Source organism: Squalius cephalus, assembly GCF_949319135.1.
Source record: "Squalius cephalus genome assembly, chromosome: 2".
NCBI classification, from domain to species: Eukaryota; Metazoa; Chordata; class Actinopteri; order Cypriniformes; family Leuciscidae; genus Squalius; species Squalius cephalus.
In genome coordinates this window covers 15,419,371-15,431,528 of record NC_137123.1, presented here as the reverse complement: position 1 = coordinate 15,431,528, position 12,158 = coordinate 15,419,371, and the positions used below count along the sequence as shown (strand labels likewise).

The 12,158-nt window shown below is 35.5% G+C and overlaps 1 long non-coding RNA gene across 1 annotated transcript; it reads left to right on the top strand.

Annotated features, from left to right (window-relative positions):
- Positions 1-3,941: 3,941 nt before the first annotated feature.
- Positions 3,942-10,024, top strand: LOC307152845. Its single transcript, XR_013820069.1, has 3 exons — positions 3,942-4,040; positions 4,340-4,416; positions 9,784-10,024. It is a non-coding gene; the product is annotated as an uncharacterized lncRNA (long non-coding RNA).
- The last annotated feature ends 2,134 nt before the right edge of the window (positions 10,025-12,158 follow it).

Here is a 12,158-nt window from a genome sequence, read left to right as displayed (position 1 = left end):
ATACTTTAAACGAACGGTATGTTTTTCAACTTTAGTTAAATTAGCAAGATAACCATTTTAATGTATACCCTTTTTTATGTAATATGATTTTTATTCTTTTGTTTATCAAAAACAATTGGATCAATAAGATATTTATTTTATAAGCATTTCATTATATACTTTTATAAAGAACTGAATGGTTTTCAACTTTAGTTAAATTAGCAAGATAGCTATTTTATTTTATACACTTATAGGCCTAAAGAACGGAATGTTTATGTAATATGATTTTTTTATTCTTTTGTTTCTCTAAAGCTGAATTAAATGGTTTCAGTAGATTTTTTGCTAAGATATTATTGTATATCATTTGTGTGAAATATAAAAACATGATTAGAGTCATCTCTCTTTTTTCTCACTTTCACTGTTACCTCTGGAATGTGAGGGTGGACGTCTGCGTAGCAGAGATATCAGTGTTTAGGACCCATTCAGTGAATACAGACCACAAATTCAAACTTTCTGTCAAAAACAGATCAAAAACACAGAAAATACACCCAGCTTGTGTGCATAAGAGATAATGCTTGTGTGTGACACAGTCTTCAAACTTTCTGACAAAACCACATTATCTACAACTAGCTAGGACGATAGGCAAACCATAACAACATATGCCGGAAAGATAATAGATAAAAAACAACATATGCGGTAGATAAAACTGTCAAAACGCATGATCGAACGGTCAAAACGCATGATCGAACGGTCAATACGACAATCCATATCCTTATCAATATACACCAGAAAGGGCGGGACAAGTCAACGGACAACCGGAAGGGCGGTGACCAGATGTCATATCTAGTGGGCGGGACCGGAAGTCATCAATCATTTTGACACATGGTATAGTATAAGAACTACTGCTACAGTTTTCCTTGAGAGAGGGTGTGTGTGTGTGTGTGTGTGTGTGTGTGTGTGTGTGTGTGTGTGTGTGTGTGTCTGTGTGTGTGTGTGTGTGTGTGTGTGTGTGTCTGTGTGTGTGTGTGTGTGTGTGAGAGAGAGAGAGAGAGAGAGAGAGAGAGAGAGAGAGGCAGAGAGGCAGAGAGACAAGGAAACAGAGAACAAAATAATGTTAGCCTATGCAATCATATATTTGTGTAGGCTAGTTGACAATAATAGTTTAACACATTCATAACGGAGATACCAACAGTTAAATATTGGGTTAAAATAAATCAAACACATTGTAATGGATTCTCCTTGCAGATAAATACACTCACAGAATAATTGCACTCACTCACATCCATACACGATAAATACCACAGGGCTGTCACTGCTGTCGCTGTCATCAGAGGATGACACGTCTCCAGATCCAAAAAAATCACTGACTAGCCTTAGCCACTCTTGATGACCAGCAGCAGAGCTTAGGTTAGAAGCCTCTAGTGATTTCAACGCTTTTGGCGACTTTTTGGCGACTTTGCTCTCTTTTGACAGCGACATTTCTCAAATTAATAATATTTAATCTTTCTGAGGAGATCTGCTAGCTTGTTTACACATAGCGCTACGAGTCTGACAGGAAGATGGCTGGACCAATCGCGTGCCGGTCAGTCGAAACGGGGCTTCCCATTGACAAATGATCAGCGTTTGTGTACATTTCTAAGCTCTTTGATTGGTTCTATACAACGTGAAACACCATATTTGGAGAGCAGAGACGTTTGAGGGGGAAATGCTCAGAGGTGACGAAAGGAGTTGAGAAAAGCAATATTCATTTTCAGCGAATTTAGTAAAACTTTGTAAACTTTAATAGTCATTTAAATACCTTTACTCAATTATCTGGACTACGAAACTTTAGGAGATTATTTTTGAATGTCTGTTCTTTGGATTTTAGCAAAAAAAATCAAAAAAAAAAAAATCTATTATTTCATTGTTTTTCCACATAATCGGCCCATATCTTAAAATGGAACGTTGCGACTTCCGACTCATTTCGCCAGATCGGGTCACAAATGATGATTGTCATAACATAACCAACACCATCAGATCACTTTTTTCTTTGTTCAACTGGTGATTATAATTCAGAAACAACAGACAAACAAAATCTAAAGTTAATAATATAAGGGTATAGAGTCCAACTAAAGCAACCATTGATCGTCATAACGGTAACTTACAATTTGAGCTTTTCTCCTTCAGTGATTCTGCTTGTTAACATCAGGTGTCTTCAATAATGGTCAATCATCACTAAATTAATCACTTAATTATCTCATTAACTTAAACACTCTTGAGTGTGGACTCATACACTCCCAGGAGTGTTAATTTAACACAGGAGTTTTTGCTGTGTACAAAGAGCCGTAGTTAACTGACAAGCTGAGCCATATCGCATTAATTATCGCTGGTGATACGTCCGCGATATTGATGAGATATGGCTCAGCTTGTCAGTTAACTACGGCTCTTTGTAGTAAATGCCGCTTCATCTGAAAGCAGGTGATGGCGATTTACTACTAATCAAGGAACCGGCTTTACTGACGAGATGCGCAAAATAATATCGCGATTTAAATCGCCCAGCCCTAGTTCTACTGTATCTTTAATTGAGGATACTAATCATTTTTGTAGTGTTTAAAAGGGCAGCAACTGAAATAAACATTTATCTTGTTGCTGATGTGTCTAAACTCTTAAAAACTTTATCACCTTTTGTCTGACTTCTTTGGGGATGAGACCTTTGTACCAGTCGCACTGAGACATAATGGTGATCAAATCAAGTGTGATCGTGCTCGAATGGGGATGTTACAGCAAGAGAGTTCAGATGTTAATTTCCTTTGTTTTCTCAGAGAGTTGCCCTCTCTTCCAGTTTTCCCAGTCTTACAATACGCATTCGCACTGTATTTTTTGTGCAGTTTTTTGGTCAAAGGATAATCTGAGATGTTGGATTGGCGACACATTGACTGGCAGATGAAGTAATATAACCAGCTATTGTCCTAAAAGTTCCAGTATTTGGCTGGTGACGGGTGTTCATTTCCCATCCTAAATGTATAAAGCTTCATTCATTTTACATACGTGCATTTTTTTTTAGTACAATATCTTTGTAATACATATATGAAGCACACATTAGCTTCTCCTATTTACATGACTGATTTATTAACACATAGTGAACAATATAGAAAATACAACTTTAGTAACTTTCATTACTTCTAATATCAATTAATGTCAAGAGTCAGATGTAAAAGCTGCTGTAATGGCAGTAAAGTGCACTGGATCTTTTTGACCACTAGATGACAGTAAAGTCAATGGAAGTGCAGGAAAGATTTGAGTAATGGATGTAATTCCTCTATTTTGAGAGGCTGTTCACTGCAGAGTCGTGGGTGGAGAGAGAAGTCCAGCTCTTCTCTCTGGATGTAATTTGGGTGTAATGGGTGGAGCGAGACGGTCCAACAACACCCTAACCGACCCATAACTCTCTCCCTCCACCCATTAGATCCACTGAGGAGGAGCTGGACGTCATTTGGCTCTGCAGTGAACATCACTGCTCCATTATTAGGAGTTATTAAATAGATCCATCAGTGATGTATTAGTGTTTATGAAGACCATTAAAACTATTTCTCCTGTATCTGTCGTCGGTCTGGTCTCTGAGTGCTTGTGTCGTCTGTCAGAAACTGCCATTGACCCACTTAAACTCAATGTAGTTGCTGATGGTTATGACTGTGTGTGTGTGTGTGTGTGTGTGTGTTGCTTCATGTATTTAACACAGAGTTTGTGTCAGAAAGAGGAAGTGAAACTAAGAGCTGTAAAGATGCTGCTCAGACGCTCCTGCAGACATGATGAGCATCTTTACACTGTTCTTCCTCAAAGCAAACATCTTTCACATATTCTCTCACAAAGATCTGACAATACTGAGCTCTACAGCGATTAAGCTTGTTGTGTGTTTGATAAATTTCTTCTCCAGTTGTTCTTGTGTAGTTGAGATGACGGTCACTCATAACCAGAAAGAGGAAGACCAACATTTAGTTGCACAATATATAGTATTAAAACTTCAAACTGCGGATGTTTTCCTCATTTGGGTGTCGACACTGAAACATTGACACTTCAGAGCGGTAAGACCATTTTACTGTTATTTAAAATAGTTCAGTAGAGCTACGATTGATATTTGTAAAACTGTTTTAGGTGAATGTTAATTTGATGAAGTGATTTAAACTCCAGAAGCTCAATATCTGTTGTAGATTCATGAGTAAATATTGTGTGAAGCTCTTTAGACACACGAGGCCTGACATGAGAAACATCATCAGTTCACATCAAGCCTTCAATGAGCCGTGAATTATTAATCATCATGTGCTTTATCAATAGAGTTTGTGATGTTGTATATAGATGATGCTCATAATGTCATAACTGTCAGTTTTATGATTGCAGAAGTCACTATGGTGTCGTCTCTCATAAAGTCTCTTCCTCTGATCGTAGTGATCATGACTGCGGGTGAGTCTTCAGTTTCACTCTCTATACTGGTTCATTAGTTAATATGAACTAAGAATTAAGAATACTTATTCAGCATTTATTAATCTTAGTTAATAGTCATTTTTACATTTACTAATACATTATTGAAATCAGAAGTTGTATTTGTTAACATTAGTTAATGCACTGTGAATTAACATGAACAGCTGTATTTTTATTAACTAACATTATCAAAGATTAATAAATACTGTAACAAATGTATTGCTCATTGTTAGTTCATATTAATTAATACATAAACTAATGTTAACTAATGTACCTTATTGTAATGTGTTATCAGATATTTTGAAAAGATGATTGAGCTCTTCACACTTTGTAGTTTTTTGTTAACTCAACTGACATGTACGGTGGCTGAGAGAGTTCAACATGCTGCAACTGAACATGCAAATAGAAAAAACACCATGAAGCAGTGTTGAAGTTAATGAGATAATAAAGTGGTTAATTAAGTGTTGATTGAGAATTATTGATAAGCACCTGTGAAAAGGAGGTTTGAGAAGGATGTGTAGTGGCTGGCTTGAGACCAGTGGAGGTGTCGGTAAGAACAGTCCAGTCACTTTAATTACACAACGTCTTTCTTTATTAGGTATGTGTGTGTGGTTTCTAGGAGGGAAAAATATATGGGATACAATTACAGGGCTGCCAACTCTCACGCATTCACCGTGAGACTCACGCAATTGACACTTTTCACACGCTCTCACGCCACACATCCACTTTCTCACGCACCGAAAAATTGCGGAGCAAAGACGTAGCCTACTTTTAATATTAAACTAATTCTCAGCTCTTAGATTCCGTCAATTTTATTACGAAATTCAGACAAAAATACGTTTGGCGCTTGTAAATGTGACGTGACAGATCGCTGAGCGCCTCAGTTCAAGTGCACGTGAAACGATCATCTGTTACTTTTTTATTTAAAGATGCAGTAGCCTACAACTTACCGAAAGTATACATAATATCGACCAATTAGTGTTTTTCAACCACGGAAAGCGGTAAATATAACAGCAGGAGAACAATTATGTCACATAACGTTACATTTACCTCAGGAAAGCCATTTAATGACCATAGCATGTTAACTGAATAGAAAAAATAGCTAGAGAGGAGCTTTTGCTGAGCACTATATTACATATTTATTGTATTTTTACTTATGTCATTAAATAATTGTTATTATAACAAAAACTGCATTATATTTCATTTAATTTGTTATTTTTAACCTTTAATAATACCAGCAGATTGGGCCCTCTATGTTTACAGCATTAGGTGAGATTATTTTTTTAAATAAAATTTAAAATAAACATGTATCCAGATGAGTCAATATTGAGTCAAAATCGGAATCAAATCACAAGAATGGAATTGAAATCTTGAAATTTTTGTCAAGCAATAATAAAAACTGTATCCTACCAGTCAAGCAATAATAAAAACTGTATCCTACCAGTCAAGCAATAATAAAAACTGTATCCTACCAGTCATTGTACAATGTAAACATTGTAACATGTTGTCACTAAACTTCATAAAATTCTATTTAGTTACCAAATGTTTTGACAATCACAATTACACTTATTGTGATGCAATAATTGTTTTTACATCCCCCTTTAATCCCCCTGTTGCCAGTAATTTACTGTTAATTGTGCAGTTCTTTACTGTAAAATGCACTAAAACTCGAGTTAACTAATTTCACTTGCAGAAACCGACTGCCTTAAATTGACCAACTGTCATTTAATTGTATTAACTAAAATGTATAATGCATTAATAACGTGAGCAAAGTATTACTGTGAACTTATTTCATTTGAAACCACAACAAAACTTTTGTAAATAAAGAGATTTCCACTGGACGAGCAACTACACAGTCACCGCCTGTTAAATAAAGCAACATGCAGCAAATCATCAATGGTTGTAGATCTTCTCCTGGACTGAAGCACAGGCTCTCTTCTGCACAATGGTGACCCAAAAAATACATTTTACAGTAAACTACTGGCAACAGTGTTGCCAGTATATACCTGTTTTTTAACTTACAGTTTATTACTGTTAAAATACATTTTGTGGGTGTGTCTTTTTATCTTACACTGTTAACCCTTTCAACCCCACAGGGAAATCCACACTACAAAGAGTATAAAGTAACACTGACGCAGTGTTGCAGTGAGATAATTAAGGGAATATGTAAGTGATTGTTGAGCATTAGTGATGAACACCTGCTTTTAGAACAGAAAATAGAGAAACACAAGACCTACAACTGACTTCCAGCCATTACACATTATTACACTATTAACCAGTATGACTTTATTTCTGTCATACATCTACAGAAGTTGTTATTGAGATGTTTAATTGAAAATGTTTGGTTTGAAGTTACCATTATAGAGATCAGTGCTTGCTTTAGTTGGTTTGCTGATGCTATAACATTAGTGTTTCTTTTGCTGCTTGAGCTGTTTTTGCAAGTCACACTTGTGCACACACACAGTTTATGAATGATTGCGGTTAAAATGATTGTGATGACAAAATCCTCATATTGCCTGTTCATTCACTAAGGAAATTCATTCTCACTCGTTCAGAGTTTAATCCTCAATCAAAAGTGTTACATTACCACCACTGTGAAACCACAGCAATAAATTACAATGACTCATTTTTTTAACACATCATGCATAACCAGAGAAACAGAGCTACACTGTCTTAAAGAAACACAGAGATATCACAATTTAGCACATTAATCTCAACAGTGGTGGCAATATATATATATTTTTTTTATTCATGCAGCAGTGCATGCTGGAACCCAGCATGCATTGCGACATGAAACTTTTGATTGTCACCATTGTTGAGATTCATGTGCTGATTGTTGATGTCTGTGTGTGTCCAGGATAAGCAGGAGTTCAAAATGGTTTAAAGCACTATATGATTTTGATATTCTTCAGAAGACCTGATTATAGAAATAGTGATTTCATGTTGTAGATTCACAGATATATGCTAAATTTGAAATACCCATAAATTCAAATAATATCTGCAGAAAAGATCAGAGAATCAGACATGTCCAAGATGATTGTGACATCATCACAAAATTCAAACACACCTGGTCATCTTCCTCTTGGCTCTTTCTTGCCATAACAAATGTGTTTTATAAACTCACAGTTACAGCAGTCAGAAAGAGATGAATGATATGAAGTCAAGGGACAAGTGACCAACTAAAGCAAATACTGATCTCCATCATGGTGACAACCAACTTTATTATTAACTATATCTCTGTTAATTCTCAACAAGAACTTTTGTACATGTATGAAATAAATAATCGTAAAATGTTTTCACACTCAGTGTTGCTGGAAGTCAGTTGTAGTTTTTGTGTTTCTCTTTTTCCTGTTCTTGTTTCTCTGTCCTTCAGTGATTCTGCTTATCAGATGTTCATCAGTGTCTCAATTCACTCACTTCTTTTCATTCAAGTGGACTTTATTGGTGAACTAGGGAATAGTGAATGAGGGTATAGGGTGTGATTGTGAAAACAGCCTCTGAGTGTCGATTTTGAGCAATGTTAATTCACAGTATATTCCTGTAGGCTAGTTTTGTTTTCTACGGTATAGTACTGTTTTAATGGAAAATGGTATGATATTGTCAGAATTTGGTCTTTTTTTACAGCAAGGGTTAACAGTGTACATAATGCCACAATACAAGGCCACAATTCATTTGAATGATAATCAAACATTTGTACAAGAACTTAGATTGCAGGAAATTAGCTAGGTAGCCTACAAACAAAGTCAATACATTTTCTCTGCCCTGGAATTAATGAACTGGTAAGGCCTATAAATACTCAAATGCACATATTCTTACAATTACCACAGTGAGTCACATGAGCAATATAAACCAAGTTAAACTGTTCAATCTAACAGTAGAAACGTATGGAACTTACATAGTTCAATAACGCACACAAGGCAGGAGACTAGGCATTTCCAGCAGCAACACACAAGGATTCCTCCATGTGGCATGAACTAAGGAAGGTGCTGTCTAATGAAGTGATTGAGGCTAATTAGTTGAAGGTGTGGGGAACTGAGTGGCAAAGAAAAATGGGGCGTGGCAACTGCAGGACAGAGAGGAAAACTTCCAAAAAACCTGCTGTTAACAAGCAGAATCACTGAAGGAAGGAGAAAAACAGAAAAATAGAAGAAATAAAGTCAGTCTGGTTAGTAATAAGTGAAGCTGGTAATGCTGTTTGTGGAGTTGTTTAATCCTCCTCTGCTGAGATCTTCACAGATTTAATGTCTTCTTTAATCTTCAGTTGATTTAATCCAAGGTTGAGGCTGGAAGTCAGTTGTAGTTCTTGTGTTTCTCTTTCCTTTGGTGATTCTGCTTGATATCATCAGATGTCTTCAACAATGCTCAATAATCTCTCAATTAATCACTTAATTACCTAATTAACTTCAGCACTGCTTCAGTGTTAGGCTACTTAACACTCTGAGTGTGGACTCAAATAAACACTGAGCGGTGTTAATTAACGAGGAAATTTGCTGTATACAGAAAAAAATAAAACAAATGACTGTTAATGTAGATAAACTGAGGCAAGCAGGCTTTGGGACAAACAGAGAAATAAAACAAGATGGAGAGAGCTTCGAGACAAACTTGGACTTGACGGAATCTGCTCTCACATGTGTTTTAATAGACAGGTGAACAAATATATATTATTTATTGTACACATTATATTGCTCTTTGTTTGTGCTTCAGTAACGCTTTTTATCCAGTCTGGTGATCAAGTCTATGGCAGTGAAAATAAATACAGTATGTGTTGCACAAAAATATTTAGCCAATACTTGCAAATACTTTGAGTTCATTCAAATGTACTTTTAGTACGATTATTTTAAACACTTAAAACTGTGCAGCATTAACCCACCAAATCATTTGACAAATACATATCAGTAACAGGCTATTATAGCATTACATGTCACTTTCCTTGCAGATATTTCATTACGATGACATTAAACAATGTGATCAAATGTACAGGTAATAAAAATAACTAATTCATTACCTCATCTGTGAACATGATTCATGAATTCTATTCATCTCTGGATGGTGAAACAACAATCTCCCATCGTTCCACTCTCCTTCATAGCGTCATCAAGCTTTGTGTTTGTTATTGTTTTGATAATGCGACCTCTGGTGGAGAAAACTTACATATTGTGCCTTTAATTTACTGGTGTTTTTTCTATTTTCATGTTTTCTTCAGTTGCAGCATGTTGAGCTCTCTCAGCCACCGTAGGCATGATTGTGCTGACGGTTAAAATAAAAAGGGTGAACAGTGAAAAAAATAAATATATTTACATTGCTTGAAAACACCTGAAAGCCTCTTCATTTCTCATTTCTGTGTTTCAGGGGTTGATGGTGTGCAGGATTGGGGAGTGAATTACAGCCCTTCATATGTTTGTGCATTAAAGGGATCAACAGTGAAAATATCCTGTACTTTAACATATCCTGATGGTTATGAGATCAAAACAGCTTTCTGGACCAAAACTGTTGTAACTGATGGAGAACCACCGGATCTGTGTTTAGATCCAGAAAAAAACGGAAGAGTTGAGTGTGACAGTGAAGATAAAGACACTTCCAACATCACTTTGACGGCTGTACACTCTTAAAACGGGTGTGTTAAAAACAACACAACCTGTGTTATATCTTAACACACCTGTGTGTCTAGTTAAGGACAACACATTTTGTGTTACTTTTAACTCAACCAGTGTGTTATTGTTCTTAACACAGTGAGTGTGTTAAAATATTTAACACACTAATGTGTCATAAATCACACAATTTGTGTCATAGATGTCATATATGTGACCAATTAAAACACTCTTAAAATGGATGTGTTAAAACAACACAACCTGTGTTATATCTTAACACACCTGTGTGTCTAGTTAAGGACAACACATTTTGTGTTACTTTTAACTCAATCAGTGTGTTATTGTTCTTAACACAGAAGTGTGTTAAAACCTTTTACACACTAATGTGTTATAGTTACACAACTTGTGTCAGATATGTGTCACATGTGACTGTAGTCGGTGTGTATTTGCCAGAGTCACTTTCTGTGTTTTTACAACTGAGTGTTTGGACGAACACTGAAACGTATTGTTAACTTGTGTTTATGGAGTCCAGTGACGTTTAATAAAGAGTTTGTTTGAACATTTGGATGTTTTAGACATCATGAATCTACATAGACAAGCTCTTATTGAGAATTAACTGAGTTTAGATGTTGATGCGTCACTGAATGTTTTATTTGAAGTCACCAGAATCGTGATTAATGGCTCCTTTATTTGAGCTCTTGACCCTTTACTCTTCTTTTAGTTTTTTTCTGGCTACTTTTAATGTATTTTAATAAAATACATTTGGCAAGAGATAATATGATCAGATGTTTCTTGATGATGTCATAATGAACAAGTGCTGATCTGATCAAGTTTATGAGTATATGGATGGTGCGCATTTAATTTATTTATGTTCTGTTATTTATAGCAATCTTGTGACACTACATCATGCTATCCATCATATTAAAACATGTTTTCCAAAAATTGTAATCTGCAGCAGAAGCTAGACAAATACAGACCTCAAGAATCCGCGTATGAATCTCAACAATGGTGACAAACGAAAAGCTTCATGCCGCAATGCATGCTGGGAGTCATGGATGAGATGTGTATGGTGGCACCCAGCATGAATTGCGGCATGAAGCTTTTCGTTTTTCACCATTGTTGAGATTCATACGCGGATGCTTGATGTCTGTTTGTTACCATAGTCTGTAAAGTCCTGTACGAACGGTATTTAAAAATAATTTGAAGCTAATTGTAATATGATAATCCTTTTAAAAGTACACTAATCTTTCAAATATTTAACTCTTGCTTAGCTTAACATTTTTACATGTTCATAGTGATAATATTATTATCTGAGCATGTTTTTCTCATGATTATTTCTGCTGTTTCAAATGTGTTCAAATAAACACACTTTTACAGCAATCAGAGTAAACTAATGTTAAAGAGTCAAGGGTCAAGAGCCCAAATAAAGCTGACACTAATCACGATTCTGGTGACTTTAAATGAAACATTCAATGAATCATCAACACCAAAACCTGTTAATTCTCAATAAGAGCTTCTGTAGAGTCTGACAGAAATAAAGTTAATCTGGTTATTAATAACAAGTGAAAGCAGCATTTGAAAAAGACATTGAAAAAGAGGCATGATGTGATTGGCTGCAAAAAACACCCATTAATCTTTAAGTTTTCATGAATTAAGATTGAATTTATTTATTTGAATGTATTGTTTTATATATTTTAGAGCATTTTATGGGATACCATATAAAAATACCTATAATTTTTTTCATAAACACAAACTCTCCTCCACCCAGTGCTATTCTATCCAGAGTTACATTTTAACACACATTGTGTGTTAAAAATATACACAACACAACATGTGTCAAAATACCATCAACACATGCTGTGTGTTGTTTTTTAACACATCTCTTTTAAGAGTGTAACAGAAGCTGATAAACACATCTACTACTGCAGATTTACTACAGATAAAGCGGAGGGAAAATGGACGGGGATTCCTGGAGTTCAGCTTGACGTCACAGGTAAAACTACTGAACTCTCAGAAATAGACTAGAACAAGAAATAAAATAATAAGCAGAAATTAATCTCAAAATCTCTCCTGTGCACATTCATGAGTTTATGACAGCAGCAGTTCATGCACATTAAAGCCCAATGTCTATAAGTT